This window comes from Triticum aestivum, chromosome 6D, assembly GCF_018294505.1.
Source record: "Triticum aestivum cultivar Chinese Spring chromosome 6D, IWGSC CS RefSeq v2.1, whole genome shotgun sequence".
Taxonomy (NCBI): Eukaryota; Viridiplantae; Streptophyta; class Magnoliopsida; order Poales; family Poaceae; genus Triticum; species Triticum aestivum.
Genome location: NC_057811.1, coordinates 317866169 through 317883152, shown reverse-complemented (window position 1 = coordinate 317883152; position 16984 = coordinate 317866169).

The following is a 16984-nucleotide window of genomic DNA, read 5'->3' as shown; positions in this document are numbered from 1 at the left end:
TTAGCCATAGAAGTCTACAATTTTAAATTTTGGCGAAGCCCCTAGTATTCGGAAGGCCGAATTTGGGGCGCTATATACGCCTAAGTCGGGCAAGGCCGACTCCTCGCCCGAAGCGGAAAAAGTCTTTAAGGACTTGAGACCTCTCGAATAGTGACCAGCTCTCGCCTTATCATGACAGTCAGTTTTTGGCTTTCTCTACTAAGGTGCTCGTCCGGAAGAACCGGGACACAATCGCAGTAGTTCTCCCAATGCTACCTTAGCCGATATTGCGGAACGTAAGGTACCAAAACATGGGAGCCGGGCAAACCCAACTATTGACCCAAGACATGATTTGGAGCTGATGCATATAATGATATAAGTTCGGGGTGTCGCACTGTCGAAAGTGTTCGGACTTCTCACGCCGTGTTATGGGGTATGCTGAAGGCCCTAGTGCACTGGTCGCACCAGAATGTACGGGTGCAATTTGTCGTAAGTAAGTAGACAAGGAAAAGAAAGAAAAACAGAAAGGGGAATGCAATAATAGGCTAACGCTATGCATTGTTATTAAATAATACGTCAAAGCGTACGGATACAAGTAGTGCAATAAGCAAAAAATAGGACTATTTGACATGTCATATCCAAGGGAAAGTTGCGTATGGGTATGTAAAACAGGTATATCGATCGTTATCAGAGACCACCGGGGGATTCCCTTATACGTCAGAGCGTCTTGCTTCATTGGTATTTCCTTACCGCGATGGGTCCAACAATTAGACTGCCGGAAAGGGCTTCCAGAGATTAAGGTCCTGAAAGAGAGAAAATGATAAAGGTATACAGCCCCTGGGGCGGTTGAGCCGCATTGTGGGACGTGTCGTAGCGGTGCCTCCGCCTATGCCCATGGTATCTTGCGTGCGTAGTTATGTACGCGCGGCGCAAATTTTGCCACTTGACTGGGACTAGGACGGAGGCCGAATTGCTAGGCGAGCTCAAAACGTGCCTGACGATCCTCCTGCGGGGTACTCCGGACTCGCTTGAAGGTGTCCGGGGTCTTTTTCGCCGAATTGGCGGTTTGCCTAATAAGGCTGCTTTGCGCTTCTGCTGCGAGGGCCGCAGTGTGCTCCTCCGTGCGGAGCGAGCGCTCTGTGTTTCCATTAACTGTTATAACCCCGCGTGGTCCTGGCATTTTGAGTTTGAGGTATGCATAATGCGGTACCGCATTGAATCTGGCAAATGCGGTTCGTCCGAGCAGTGCGTGATAGCCGCTGCGAAAGGGGACGATATCGAAGATTAACTCCTCGCTTCGAAAGTTGTCCGGAGATCCGAAGACCACTTCCAGTGTGATTGAGCCCGTGCAACAGGCCTCTACACCTGGGATTACACCTTTAAAGGTGGTTTTGGTGGGTTTGATCCTCGAGGGGTCTATGCCCATTTTGCGCACTGTATCCTGATAGAGCAGGTTCAGGCTGCTGCCACCGTCCATAAGGACTCGAGTGAGGTGAAATCCGTCAATGATGGGGTCAAGGACCAATGCGGCAGATCCGCCATGACGGATACTAGTGGGGTGGTCCCTGCGATCGAAGGTGATCGGACAAGAGGACCATGGGTTGAACTTTGGGGCGACTGGCTCCATCGCATAGACGTCCCTTAGTGCACGCTTCCGTTCCCTCTTGGGAATATGGGTTGCGTATATCATGTTCACCGTTTTCACTTGTGGAGGGAACCTCTTCTGTCCTCCTGTGTTCGGCGGCCGAGGCTCCTCCTCGTCGTCGCTATGCAGCCCCTTGTCCTTGTTTTCGGCATTCAACTTGCCGGCCTGCTTGAACACCCAGCATTCTCTGTTGGTGTGATTGGCTGGCTTATCGGGGGTGCCGTGAATTTGACACGAGCGATCGAGTATGCGGTCCAAACTGGACGGGCCCGGATTGCTTCTTTTGAACGGCTTTTTCCGCTGACCGGATTTAGAGCCACTGAATCCGGCATTGACTGCCGTGTCTTCGGCGTTGTCGCCGTTGTTGCGGCGCTTGTGTCTGTTGCGACGTGGTCTGCCGTTAGTATCTTTGGCATCTGAATTGCCAGGATTTCTTGATGTGTTGTTGCTGCGAGCCAGCCAGCTGTCCTCGCCCGCGCAAAAGCGGGTCATGAGTGTCGTGAGGGCTGCCATGGACTTCGGCTTCTCTTGGCCGAGGTGTCGGGCGAGCCACTCGTCCCGGATGTTATGTTTAAATGCCGCTAAGGCCTCGGCATCCGGACAGTCGACAATTTGGTTCTTTTTAGTTAGGAACCGAGTCCAGAATTTCCTGGCCGATTCCCCTGGCTGTTGGGTTATGTGGCTCAAGTCATCAGCATCTGGTGGTCGCACATAAGTGCCCTGGAAGTTGTCAAGGAATGCATCTTCCAAATTCTCCCAACTGCCAATGGAGTTTGCTGGCAGGCTATTCAGCCAATGCCGAGCTGGTCCTTTGAGTTTTAGTGGGAGGTACTTGATGGCATGTAGATCGTCACCGCGGGCCATGTGGATGTGGAGGAGGAAATCCTCGATCCATACCGCGGGGTCTGTTGTGCCATCGTATGACTCAATGTTCACGGGTTTGAATCCTTCTGGGAATTCATGATCCATTACTTCATCGGTGAAGCATAGGGGGTGTGCGGCGCCTCTGTGCCGGGCTATGTCACGACGCAGTTCATACGAGTCTTGTCTGCTGTATTCGGCCCGGCCGGATTTGCTTTTAGTGTATCCGGCGTGACGATCATCGTCACGCGTTGGGGCGCGACCCCGTGATCCGTAGATCGATCTTGTATGTCCTGCTTTGTTTTCCAATACGTCTCGCAGGTCCCGCGTGTTGCCCCGGGCCTTGGTATTTTTGTTTGAATGGCGGCGGGGTGCGGGCTGGACTTCGGGCTGATATGCCCCTCTGTCTCGGCCACGAGGTGGCCGATCAGCCGCATCATACGCTGGTGATGTAGGTTTTAATGCTTCCTCCTCGAGTTGGGGTAGCAACCTGCGCTTTGGGTAACTCTTGGTTGGGCGCTCGAGTTCGTATTCCTCGGCCGCCAGGACTTCAGTCCATCTATCCGCTAGCAGATCTTGATCAGCTCGAAGCTGTTGTTGCTTTTTCTTCAGGCTGTTTGCTGTGGCTATAAGCCGGCGCTTGAAGCGCTCCTGCTCGACGGGATCCTCAGGCACGATAAATTCTTCGTCCTCGAGGCTCACCTCATCTTCGGAGAGAGGCATGTAGTTGTCATCCTCCGATTCTCCGTCTGCTGCCTGTTCTGGAGGGCTAGCTTGTTCATCCTCCCGCTCGAGGTCTGGCTGGAGGGGATTGTCGTCGTCTTCGGCACTATCCGGAGCGTTATTGTCTCTTGTGCCGGTATCGCTGCTTTTGCTATGGCGGGACTTAGAGCGGCGCCGCTGACGTCGGTACTTGGATTGCTTCTTGGAGGGATTATCCTCCGCTGTCTTATCGCCATCGCCTTCTTTGGGGGTGTCCACCATGTATATATCATATGATGAGGTGGCAGTCCAGCGCCCTGCGGGCGGTGGTTCCTGTTCGTCTCCTGCATCGTCGTCCATACCGTCGATGTCTTCGGAGCCGAAATCGAGCATGTCGGTTAAATCGTCGACAGTGGCTACTAAGTGGGTGGTGGGTGGGGAGCGAATTTCTTCGTCGTCCGCATCCCATTCTAGCCGGACATAGTTCGGCCAAGGGTCTCCTGACAAGGAGAGAGACCTCAATGAGTTTAGCACGTCGCCCAGTGGTGAGTGCTGAAAGATATCCGCGGAGGAAAACTCCATAATCGGTGCCCAATCGGATTCGATAGGCACGGACGCAGGCGGCTCGGAGCCCGTGGCCGGGGACGAATCCAAGTGTCCGGCAACACGGGTCTCATAGGAAGTGAAGTCAGCATTCGGCTCTATCGCCGCTGAGTGCGCGGCCTTCGTGGCGGGGTCCATCCACCCGTCCTCGGACGGCGCAATCTGTTCCGGATTGAGGGCCGGAGTAGTTGCAGGTGTGATCTCCCGAACACTGTCCGACGGCAGAGCTAAGTCATGCTCGTCGTGACTGTGCGGCGCACCTGACATGGGCTCGAATCCGTCGAAGATCAAGTCTCCGCGGATGTCGGCAGTATAGTTCAAGTTTCCAAACCTGACCTGATGGCCAGGGGCGTAGCTCTCGATCTGCTCCAGATGGCCAAGCGAGTTGGCCCGCAGTACGAAGCCGCCGAATACGAAGATCTGTCCGGGGAGGAAAACCTCACCCTGGATCGCATCGTTGCCGATGATCGAAGGAGCCATCAAGCCTCGTGGTGACGGCACAGTGGAACTCTCAATGAAAGCACCAATGTCGGTGTCAAAACCGGCGGATCTCGGGTAGGGGGTCCCGAACTGTGCGTCTAAGGCGGATGGTAACAGGAGGCGGGGGACACGATGTTTACCCAGGTTCGGGCCCTCTCGATGGAGGTAATACCCTACTTCCTGCTTGATTGATCTTGATGATATGAGTATTACAAGAGTTGATCTACCACGAGATCGTAGAGGCTAAACCCTAGAAGCTAGCCTATGGTATGATTGTTGTTGTCCTACGGACTAAAACCCTCCGGTTTATATAGACACCGGAGGGGGCTAGGGTTACACAGAGTCGGTTACAAGGGAGGAGATCTACATATCCGTATTGCCAAGCTTGCCTTCCACGCCAAGGAGAGTCCCATCCGGACACGGGACGATGTCTTCAATCTTGTATCTTCATAGTCCAACAGTCCGGCCAAAGGATATAGTCCGGCTGTCCGAGGACCCCCTAATCCAGGACTCCCTCAGGCGGCGCCCCCTTCCCTTTCCCTCTCCCTCTCCTTCCTTTTCCCTCCGGTGGAGAAAGGAAAGGGGGGGCGAATCCTACTTGGACTAGGAGTCCAAGTAGGACTCCCCCCATGGCGCGCCCCTCCCGGCCGCCGGCTTCTCTCCCCCCTTATATACATGAGCGGGGGGCACCCCAAAGGCACATCAAGATTTCTCTTAGCCGTGTGCGGTGCCCTCCTCCATAATTTACTCCTATGGTCATAGCGTCTTAGTGCTTAGGCGAAGCCCTGCACAGATCACATCACCATCACCGTCACCACGCGGTCATGCTGGCAGAACTCTCCCTCGACCCTCTACTGGATCAAGAGTTCGAGGGACGTCATCGAGCTGAACGTGTGCTGAATACGGAGGTGCCCTACGTTCGGTACTTGGATCGGTTGGATCATGAAGACGTTCGACTACATCAACCGCGTTAACATAATGCTTCCGCTTTCAGTCTACGAGGGTACGTGGACACACTCTCCCCGTCTCGTTGCTATGTGATATGTCTCCATCGTATCTACTTTTCCAAACACTTTTGCCCTTGTTTTGGACTCTAACTTGCATGATTTGAATGGAACTAACCCGAACTGACGTTGTTTTCAGCAGAATTGCCATGGTGTTATTTTTGTGCAGAAATAAAAGTTCTCGGAATGACCTGAAACTTCATGGAGAATATTTTTGGAATTAATAAAAATACTGGCGAAAGAATCAAGGCCAGGGGGCCCACACCCTGTCCACGAGGGTGGGGGGCGCGCCCCCTGCCTCGTGGGCCCCCTGCTGCTCCACCGACCTCAACTCCAACTCTATATATTCACGTTCGGGGAGAAAAAAATCAGAGAGAAGGATTCATCACGTTTTACGATACAGAGCCGCCGGCAAGCCCTAATCTCTCTCGGGAGGGCTGATCTGGAGTCCGTTCGGGGCTTTGGAGAGGGGAATCCGTCGCCGTCGTCATCATCAACCTTCCTCCATCACCAATTTCATGATGCTCACCGCCGTGCGTGAGTAATTCCATCGTAGGTTTGCTGGACGGTGATGGGTTGGATGGGATTTATCATGTAATCGAGTTAGTTTTGTTAGGGTTTGATCCCTAGTATCCATTATGTTCTGATATTGATGTTGCTATGACTTTGCTATGCTATTCTGAGATTGATGTTGCTATGACTTTGCTATGAGATTGATGTTGCTATGACTTTGCTATGCTTAATGCTTGTCACTAGGGCCCGAGTGCCATGATTTCAGATCTGAACCTATTATGTTTTCATGAATATATGTGAGTTCTTGATCCTATCTTGCAAGTCATTAGTCACCTACTATGTGTTATGATCTGGCAACCCCGAAGTGACAATAATCGGTACCACTCCCGGTGATGACCGTAGTTTGAGGAGTTCATGTATTCACTATGTGTTAATGCTTTGGTTCGGTACTCTATTAAAAGGAGGCCTTAATATCCCTTAGTTTCCAATAGGATCCCGCTGCCACGGGAGGGTAGGACAAAAGATGTCATGCAAGTTCTTTTCCATAAGCACGTATGACTATATTCGGAATACATGCCTACATTACATTGATGAATTGGAGCTAGTTCTGTGTCACCCTATGTTATAACTGTTGCATGAATAATCACATCTGACATAATTATCCATCACTGATCCATTGCCTACGAGCTTTTCACATATTGTTCTTCGCTTAATTACTTTACCTTTGCCACTGTTACAACTATTACAAAACTGCTACTGTTATTTTTGCCACCGTTACCGTTACTTCCATATTACTTTGCTACTAAATACTTTGTTGCAGATAAGTTATCCATGTGTGGTTGAATTGACAACTCAACTGCTAATACTTGAGAATATTCTTTGGCTCCCCTTGTGTCGAATCAATAAATTTGGGTTGAATACTCTACCCTCGAAAACTGTTGCGATCCCCTATACTTGTGGGTTATCAAGACTATTTTCTGGCGCCGTTGTCGGGGAGCATAGCTCTATTCTTTGAGTCACTTGGGATTTATATCTGCTGATCACTATGAGGAACTTGAAAGACGAGAAAACCAAGATTTATCCCTCAACTACAAGGGGAGGTAAGGAACTGCCATCTAGCTCTGCACTTGATTCTCCTTCTGTTTTGAGTAAACTTGCGACACCTAAACCTGCTTCTGCTATTAATTCTGATATGTCGCATGTTATTGATGATGCCACTTCTGCTATGCATGATACTTATGATGAAACTACTTCTATGCTTGATAATACTGTGCCACTAGGTGAATTTCTTGATGAACAACTTGCTAGGGCTAGAGAGAATGAAATTATTGAAATTGATAATATTGATGAAAGTGATGATGGAGATTCTCCCCCTAGATATGAATTGCCTATTGTGCCTGATGGTTATGTTATGGATGAAGAAACTGCTAGAGACTTTCTTGCTTGCAATGATAGGAATGATCGTAAAAAATTATTAGCCAAGCTGAAAGAAAAATCTTTGAATGCTAGAATGAAATATGACCCTGCTTTTGCTACTTCACCTATCTGTATTTCCGATAAGGATTATGATTTCTCTGTTGATCCTAAGATAATTACTTTGGTTGAATCCGATCCTTTTTATGGCTATGAATCTGAAACTGTTGTGGCACATCTTACTAAATTAAATGATATAGCCACCCTATTCACTAATGATGAGAAAACTCGCTACTACTATATCCTTAAATTATTTCCGTTCTCATTAAAGGGTGATGCTAAAACATGGTTTAATTCTCTTGATCATGGTTGTGTGCGTAGTCCCCAGGATATGATTTACTACTTCTCTGCTAAATATTTCCCCGCTCATAAGAAACAAGTTGCCTTAAGGGAAATATATAATTTTGTGCAAATTGAAGAAGAGAGTCTCCCACAAGCTTGGGGGAGGCTTCTCCAATTACTTAATGCTTTGCCTGATCATCCTCTCAAGAAAAATGAAATACTTGATATCTTTTATAATGGACTAACAGATGCTTCCAGAGACCACCTGGATAGTTGTGCTGGTTGTGTTTTCAGGGAAATAACTGTTGATCAAGCTGAATTGCTATTGAATAATATGTTGACTAATGAAAATAATTGGACACTTCCTGAACCAACCCCTAAATCAACTCCGAAGAAAAGGGGTATTCTATTTCTCAGTCCTGAAGATATGCAAGAGGCAAAGGAATCTATGAAAGAAAAATGTATTAAAGCTGAAGATGTTAAGAATTTACCTCCTATAGAAGAAATACATGGTCTTAATTTGCCGCCTCTTGAGAAAATACATGGTCTTGATAACCCGACACAGGTAGTAGTAAAGGTAAATTCTCTCTATAGATATGATAAAGCTGAAATCCCATCTACTAAGTTTTCTAGCTAGTGCTTAGATGAGTTTGGTGATTTTATGGCTAGACAAGAAAACTTCAATGCTTATGTTGGTAGACAATTGAAGCGCAATGCTTATATGATTGAACACTTGAGTGATTATATGTCTAGAGTTAAAGGTGAACTTAAACTTATTAGCAAACATGCTTCTATGGTTACCACTCAAGTAGAACAAGTGCTTAAAGCTCAAAATGATTTGCTCAATGAATTAAATAATAAGAAAAATGATAATGTTGTTAGGGTTATGACTAGAGGGGGTGAAATGACTCAGGAACCTTTGAATCCTGAGGGCCACCCTAAGAGAATTGAGCAGGATTCTCAGACAACTAATGTTGATGCACCTAGTCCTTCTAAAAAGAAGAAAAAAATTGATAGGACTTTGCATGCTTCTAGTGAACCTGTTCTGACACACCTGAGAATCCCAATGATATCTCTATTTCTGATGCTGAGACACAATCTGGTGATGAACATTAACCTAGTGATAGTATTAATGATGATGTTCATGTTGATGCTCAACCTAGCAATAACAATGATGTAGAAATTGAACCTGCTGTTGATCTTGATAACCCACAATCAAAGAATCAACGTTATGATATGAGAGACTTCGTTGCTAGGAAGCACGGTAAAGAAAGAGAACCATGGGTTCAGAAACCCATGTCTTTTCCTCCTAAACCATCCAAGAAAAAGGATGATGAGGATTTTGAGCGCTTTGCTGAAATGATTAGACCTATCTTTTTGCGTATGCGTTTGACTGATATGCTTAAAATGAATCCTTATGCTAAGTATATGAAAGAAATTGTTACAAATAAGAGAAAGATACGGGAAGCTGAAATTTCCACCATGCTTGCTAATTATACTTTTAAAGGTGGAATACCTAAGAAACTAGGAGATCCCAGAGTACCAACTATACCATGCTCCATTAAAAGAAACTATGTTAAAACTGCTTTATGTGATCTTGGAGCCGGTGTTAGTGTTATGCCTCTCTCTTTATATCGTAGACTTGATTTGAATAAGTTGACACCTACTGAAATATCTTTGCAAATGGCCGATAAATCAACTGCTATACCTGTCGGTATTTGTGAGGATGTGCCTGTTGTGGTTGCAAACGTTACTATTTTAACGGACTTTGTTATCCTTGATATTCCCGAGGACGATAGTATGTCGATTATCCTTGGTAGACCCTGTTTGAATATTGCAGGGGCTGTTATTGATTGCAACAAAGGCAATGCCACTTTTCATGTTAATGGTAATGAGCATACGGTACACTTTCCGAGGAAACAACCTCAAGTCCACAGTATCAATTCTATTGGAAAAATTCCAACGATTACTATTGGAGGTTTTTGAATTTTCTCTTCCTACTGTCAAGAAGAGATATGATATTCTTATTGTTGGGTATGTGCATATCCCCGTTGAGGTAACTTAGTGTTATTCGAAATTTCTCCGGTTTCATGTTATTCGGAATGAGTTTGTTAACAAGACTTGATCTACCTTGTTAGTGGATTCCTTTTGACGAGCATGAGATGGATGAAGTTAGAAAGCACAACTCTCTGTACCCTCCTTTTACTTTCTGTTATTTAGATTAAATAAAGAAAAAATAGTATTTTCTGTCTGTTTTCTGAATTATCCGTGCAATAAAAAATACCCCGAAAATAAAAGTTCTCCAAATGCCCTGAAAATGAAATATGATTTTTTCTAGAATATTTGAGAATATTTGGCACTGAGAACACATCAGGGGGAGCCAGCACCTGGCCACGAGGGTCCAGGGCGCGCCCCCTGCCTCGTGGGCCCCTGGTGGCCCCCCTCCACTTATTCCAGCAACCACACACTCCTTCATCCCAAAAAAATCACCAACCAGCTCAAGCACGATTTCTAGCTCATCTTGCTGCGATTTTCGACCTCCTTGCTCAAAGCTCCACTCACAAAACTGCTTTGGGGGAGTACGTATTTCTCACCGACATTACATTCATGTTCACACACTCATTCTAGTTGTCGGTGCTCATACTTTTTCATTGTACTATCCATGCTAGTTTATTTTCTTTTTCTTGCTTTCTTCTTGTGTGTTTGATAAACCTTAAGAAACCAAAAAAATTAGTTGTAGATTTTAGTTAGTTTACTTCCCATGCCTGTAGTAGTAATAGTTAAAAGAAAACCCAAAAAGATTTCTCGTTCTTCTTTTGCTTGTTGAGAGCTTTCCCATGTAAATATTTTTATTTCTTTTCTTTTCTTTGGGGGTCGAGAGGAGAAGACCATGATGAAAATGTTGAAGTGGCTCTTATATGCATTATTGTTGATTTAACCAAGAGCCCATATTACCTTGTCTTCTCCCTCGTATTAAATGCTTGCAGATTCCAGCTTAGTCCAAATGCACATGCACTATTATTATTATCTACACCGTTCGGTCGTGCAAGTGAAAGGCAATAATGACGATATATGATGGACTGATTGAGATGAGAGGAGCTGGTATGAACTCGACCTCTCTTGTTTTTGTAAATATGATTAGTTCATCGTTCCTGATTCAGCTTATTATGAATGAAACATGTTTGCAATGACAATTAGAGATTATAGTTGCTTATGCCATGCTTAATTAGCTAGGAGTTTATAATGGTTTACCTTGCGTGCCAACATGCTATTAAAATGGTTGTGGTGTGGTATGATAGGGTGGTATCCTCCTTTGAATGATTCAAGTGGCTTGACTTGGCACATGTTCACGCATGTAGTTGAAACAAAATCAACATAGCCTCCACGATATTTAGGTTCATGGTGGATTATATCCTACTCATGCTTGCACTCTATGTTTATTAATTTTAATGCATGTTCATGACTGTTGTCGCTCTCTAGTTGGTCGCTTCCCAGTCTTTTTCTAGCCTTCACTTGTACTAAGCGGGAATACTGCTTGTGCATCCACTTCCATAAACCCCAAAGTTATTCCATATGAGTCCACCATACCTTCCTATATGCGGTATCTACCTGCCATTCCAAGTAAATTTGTATGTGCCAAACTCTAAGCCTTCAAATGAAATTCTGTTTTGTATGCTCGAATAGCTCATGTATCAACTAGGGTTGTCTGTATCTTCCATGCTAGGCGGGTTATTCTCAAGAGGAGTGGACTCCGCTCCTCATTCACGAGAAAATGGCTGGTCACCGGGATGCCCAGTCCCATGCTCTAAGCAAATCAAATCGAAATAATTGCAAACAAAACTCCCCCAGGTCTGTTGTTAGTTGGACGCACCCGTTGTTTTGGATAAGCCATGGATTGATGTTCGTTGGTGGTAGGGGGAGTATAAACTTTACCATTCTATTTGGGAACCGCCTATAATGTGTGTAGCATGGAAGATATCGAGATCTCTTGGTTGTTATGTTGACAATGAAAGTATGCCGCTCAAAATATTATTTATCTCTATTTCAAAATCGAGCTCTCGCACCTCTACAAATCCCTGCTTCCCTCTGCGAAGGGCCTATCTATTTACTTTTATGTTGAGTCATTATCCTCTTATTAAAAAGCACCAGTTGGAGAGCACCGCTGTCATTTGCATCCATTACTATTAATTTATATTGAGTATGACTGGATCTCTTTTACCATGAATTACAATGTTTAGTTAGTCCTTGATCTTCAGAGGTGCTCTGCATTTATGTTTTGCGGTCTCAGAAAGGGCTAGCGAGATACCATCTTGTTATATCATATTATGATTGTTTTGAGAAAGTGTTGTCATCCAAGATTTATTATTATTGCTCGCTAGTTGATTATGTCATTGATATGAGTAAACATGAGACCTAAGTGTTATTGTGAATATGGTTAGTTCATAATCTTTGTTGAAAACTTGAATGCTGGCTTTACATCTTTGCAACAACAAGAGCAAACAGAGTTTGTAAAAGTTTTTCTTTATCACTTTCAGTTTGTCAACTGAATTGCTTGAGGACAAGCAAAGGTTTAAGCTTGGGGGAGTTGATACGTCTCCATCGTATCTACTTTTCCAAACACTTTTGCCCTTGTTTTGGACTCTAAGTTGCATGATTTGAATGGAACTAACCCGGACTGACGCTGTTTTCAGTAGAATTGCCATGGTGTTATTTTTGTGCAGAAATAAAAGTTCTCGGAATGACCTGAAACTTCACGGAGAATATTCTTGGAATTAATAAAAAATACTGGCGAAAGAATCAAGGCCAGGGGCCCCACACCCTGTCCACGAGGGTGGGGGGGCGCGCCCCTGCCTCGTGGGCCCCCTGCTGCTCCACCGACCTCAACTCCAACTCTATATATTCACGTTCGGGGAGAAAAAAATCAGAGAAAAGGATTCATCGCGTTTTACGATACGGAGTCGCCGCCAAGCCCTAATCTTTCTCGGGAGGGCTGATCTGGAGTCCGTTCGGGGCTCCGAAGAGGGGAATCCGTCGCCGTCGTCATCATCAACCTTCCTCCATCACCAATTTCATGATGCTCACCGCCGTGCGTGAGTAATTCCATCGTAGGCTTGCTGGACGGTGATGGGTTGGATGAGATTTATCATGTAATCGAGTTAGTTTTGTTAGGGTTTGATCCCTAGTATCCATTATGTTCCGAGATTGATGTTGCTATGACTTTGCTATGCTTAATGCTTGTCACTAGGGCCCGAGTGCCATGATTTCAGATCTGAACCTATTATGTTTTCATGAATATATATGAGTTCTTGATCCTATCTTGCAAGTCATTAGTCACCTACTATGTGTTATGATCCGGCAACCCCAAAGTGACAATAATCGGGACCACTCCCGGTGATGACCGTAGTTTGAGGAGTTCATGTATTCACTATGTGTTAATGCTTTGGTCCGGTACTCTATTAAAAGGAGGCCTTAATATCCCTTAGTTTCCAATAGGACCCCGCTGCCATGGGAGGGTAGGACAAAAGATGACATGCAAGTTCTTTTCCATAAGCACGTATGACTATATTCGGAATACATGCCTACATTACATTGATGAATTGGAGCTAGTTCCGTGTCACCCTATGTTATAACTGTTGCATGAATAATCACATCCGACATAATTATCCATCACTGATCCATTGCCTACGAGCTTTTCACATATTGTTCTTCGCTTAGTTACTTTACCGTTGCCACTGTTACAACTATTACAAAACTGCTACTGTTACTTTTGCCACCGTTATCGTTACTTCCATACTACTTTGCTACTAAATACTTTGCTGCAGATATTAAGTTATCCACGTGTGGTTGAATTGACAACTCAACTGCTAATACTTGAGAATATTCTTTGGCTCCCCTTGTGTCGAATCAATAAATTTGGGTTGAATACTCTACCCTCGAAAACTGTTGCGATCCCCTATACTTGTGGGTTATCACTATTCATCTCCTAGATAGATCTTGCGTGATCGTAGGATTTTTTTTGAAATTGCATGCTACCTTCCCCAACAACAACATGCTTGTTAATTATAAACTGCTATTCTTTACTATTCTACATGCTGCAAGATGCTTGCAGCTACTTGAAGATGCTAGTCTTTGATAGGCTAGGCTTTCCCCTCTCTTCTAGCATTCTGCAGTTCAGTCCACAGATACGACCCTTTCATTTGATACCAATGCATACTTAGTATAGATATGATGCTTGTGAGTATTTTGGATGAGTACTCACGGTTGCTTTGCTACCCCTTTTCACCCTTCTTTCTTCTTTCCGGTTGTTGCAACCAGTTGGTGGATCCCCGGAGCCAGATGCCACCCTATCGACTACTGCTACATCGAGACTGACGACGACCAGGAGTAGTTAGGAGGTCCCAGGCAGGAGGCCTCGCCTCTTCGATCATTGTTGCTTTTGTGCTTGCCTTCTTAAGGCAGTCTTGTTTAACTTATGTCTGTACTCAGATATTGTTGAGCTTGTGTATCGAGCTATGTATTCGAGCCCTCGAGGCCCCTGGCTTGCAATATAAAGCTTCTATTATTTGAATTTGTGTCTAGAGTTGTGTTGTGATATCTTCTCGTGAGTCCCTGATCTTGATCGTACACATTTGCGTGTATTATTAGTGTACGGTCGAATCGGGGGTGTCACACTCTTACTTACCGAAAGGACTACGATTGATCACCTATAGTTGTGGGTCATCACCATCTCACCAGATCAGCCATCTCTAAGATGAAGTCCAATCCTCGGGGAGCAGCTCGCTTGAATTGGTCAGACGTGGAGCGCGTCGGTGGGGAGCAAGTGTGCAGCGGGCTGCTGCGTGAGAGGCATCGTGGAATTGCGGCGCAGGGGGAGCAACACTAGTGGCATCCTTGGTGACGTAGGCGTCGGAGAAGATGGGGTATGGGAGGAAGGAAGGTGGTGGGCGGAGGGTTTGGTGCATCTAAGAAGGGGGCAAAAGAGGTTTCGCGGACTTGGGGACGGACGGTGTCGGTGTCCCGCTGGGAGAGACGAGGTACGGGGTAAGATACAATGGGGAGGAGAGGGATGGAGAGTTGGAGGTGGAGGTGGGGCTCATGTGACAGAGAGGAGTCAGGAGAGGAGAGATGTTGGGAGCGTCAGACATCGGCGTGGCCTGAGCGGCAGCGGCCACCTGCTTGTCTTCGGTTCCATTTTTTTCTCCCCTTTTTGAGAAGGATCGAATGCCTTAGCTATTTCGGTTGGATGCGGTGGGGAACTAGGGATGGATGGAGTAGGACTCCCATGTGTCGGATAAAGATCTGATGGTCAAAAACGATGGATGGCAGGCACACCATCATCACCAACTCAGTTTTTTATAGGAGTAGAGATCTTGCTTTGTCTACATTATGTCATCATCTCCAAGCATTACTCTGTTTGTTTTGAACTTAATACCTTAAGATACATGATGGATAGCAGTTAAGGAGTGGAGTAATAGTAGTAGGTGTCAGTAAGTTTAACGGTCTACTTATCACAAACGTAATGCCTATGTATTGATCATGCCATGAAGAATCATCGTAACTATGTGCTATTCTATCAATTGCCCAATAATAATTTGTTTACCCACCGTTGCTATGCTCATGAGAGAGATGCCTCTAGTGAACCTATGGCCCTTGGATCCATTTTCCATATTTACTAAAACCCTTAATTTGCTTGTTGTTTTTTACTTTTACTTTTACTTTTACTTTTACTTTTATTTTATTTTCTTTTATATATCTACCTCTATCAGATTTAATCCTTGCAATTGGAGAGAACAAGGGGATTGACAATCCTCTTGCATGTGTTGGGTGCAAGCATTTGCTTTGTGTGTGTGCATGTACCGTTTATCTTGTTTGTGTGTTGTCTCCTATTTGTTCAATAAATCTTGGTTCTTAACTAAGGAGAATATTTTTTGCTACTACAATACTTCACCCTTTCTCTTTCGGAATCCCAACGCCTAACACAAATAGCGCGCGACTACCAACATTGTCATAATAAAACTCTAAGTCCAAATACCTCTCATCCTCAATGATCATGTTGTGTAAATTACACAAGCAGTCATGATGTTTCCGAAGGATTTCTTATCCCAAAAGCGAGCGAAACCTCGAACAATGGCAAACCGAGATTGCAACACACCAAATGCCCTCTCAATATCCTTTCAGCAAGCTTCTTGTGCTTCGTATAATCTTTTGTGTTTCTTGGTTTTGGGGTCACTGATGGTCTTCACAAATGTTGATCATGAAGGATAAGTACTGTCCGCCAGTACCCAATGGTATAGTCATGACCATTGATGGTATAGTTGCAGGCCAGAGCTTTGCCACTAGCTAGCTGAGGAAATAGATGAGATCGCTGCAGGACATTGATATCATTAAGGGACCCTGACAAACCAAAGAAACAATGCCAAATCCATAAATCACGTGAAGCCACGACTTCAAGCACAATGGTGGGTTTACGTTTGTGGTTGGTGTATTGCCCTGCCCAAGCCACCGGGCAGTTCTTCCACCTCCAATGCATGCAATCAATACTACCTAGCATGCCTGGCCATCCCCTTTCTTCGTTCATCGCCATGAGCTTCTTTGTGTCTTCCTCTTTTGGAGCTCATAGGTACTCCGGGCCAAAAACCTGGATCATTGTCTTCGAAAATACCCGGACGCATTTGATGGGGGGTATCTTCTCCAATGCGAAGGTATTCATGTGCGTAGTCAGCGGAAACACTATATGTAATCACCCTCATCGCCGCCGATATTTTTTGATATGCACTAAACCCAAGCAATCTGACGGCGTTCCTACGTCGAGTGAAAAAACGACAATTTTGCTCGCAAGCTTCAACGATGCATACGAAAAGAGAACTACACATTGGTATCGCCTACAGAATAGCTGAGCTGGATATGTCGGCACCTCCGCGAAGTAGTCCTTCATGGGCATCTTGTCGCCGAGAACTCAGTTGCGGGGAATGTATAGCCGACTAACCGTGGATCCGCGACGCTTTCTCTTCGGGCCCTTCTCAAATTTGTCCACGAGATGCCACAGCACTAGGTTGTCGACATCGTCGACGACGACCACGAACTCCAATCCATCTAAAAAGAATGCCCGACCATGAATTTCTCCCGGTCAAAATTAATCAAAATAGTCAGTGGGCATTGAACATATCTTCCCCCGAAGCAAAGCCGGCCGCCCCTTTCTTCTCCTCGGCCAGCCGAAGCAAAGCCGCTCGCCCCTTTCTTCTTTCCCCTCCGGCTGAAGCAAAACCGGTCGAAACCCCTTCCTCCGGCACGCACGACTGCCCCTCGAGCGATTCCGAGGCTCACCGGCGCCGGAAACAACCAGATCCACCGGCTACAAGGCCGCACGCCAAGATCCGGGGCGGATCCATGGTGCCTACGGTGGCCGCTCGCCCGCGGACACAAATGGGCACCCCCGGCCTTC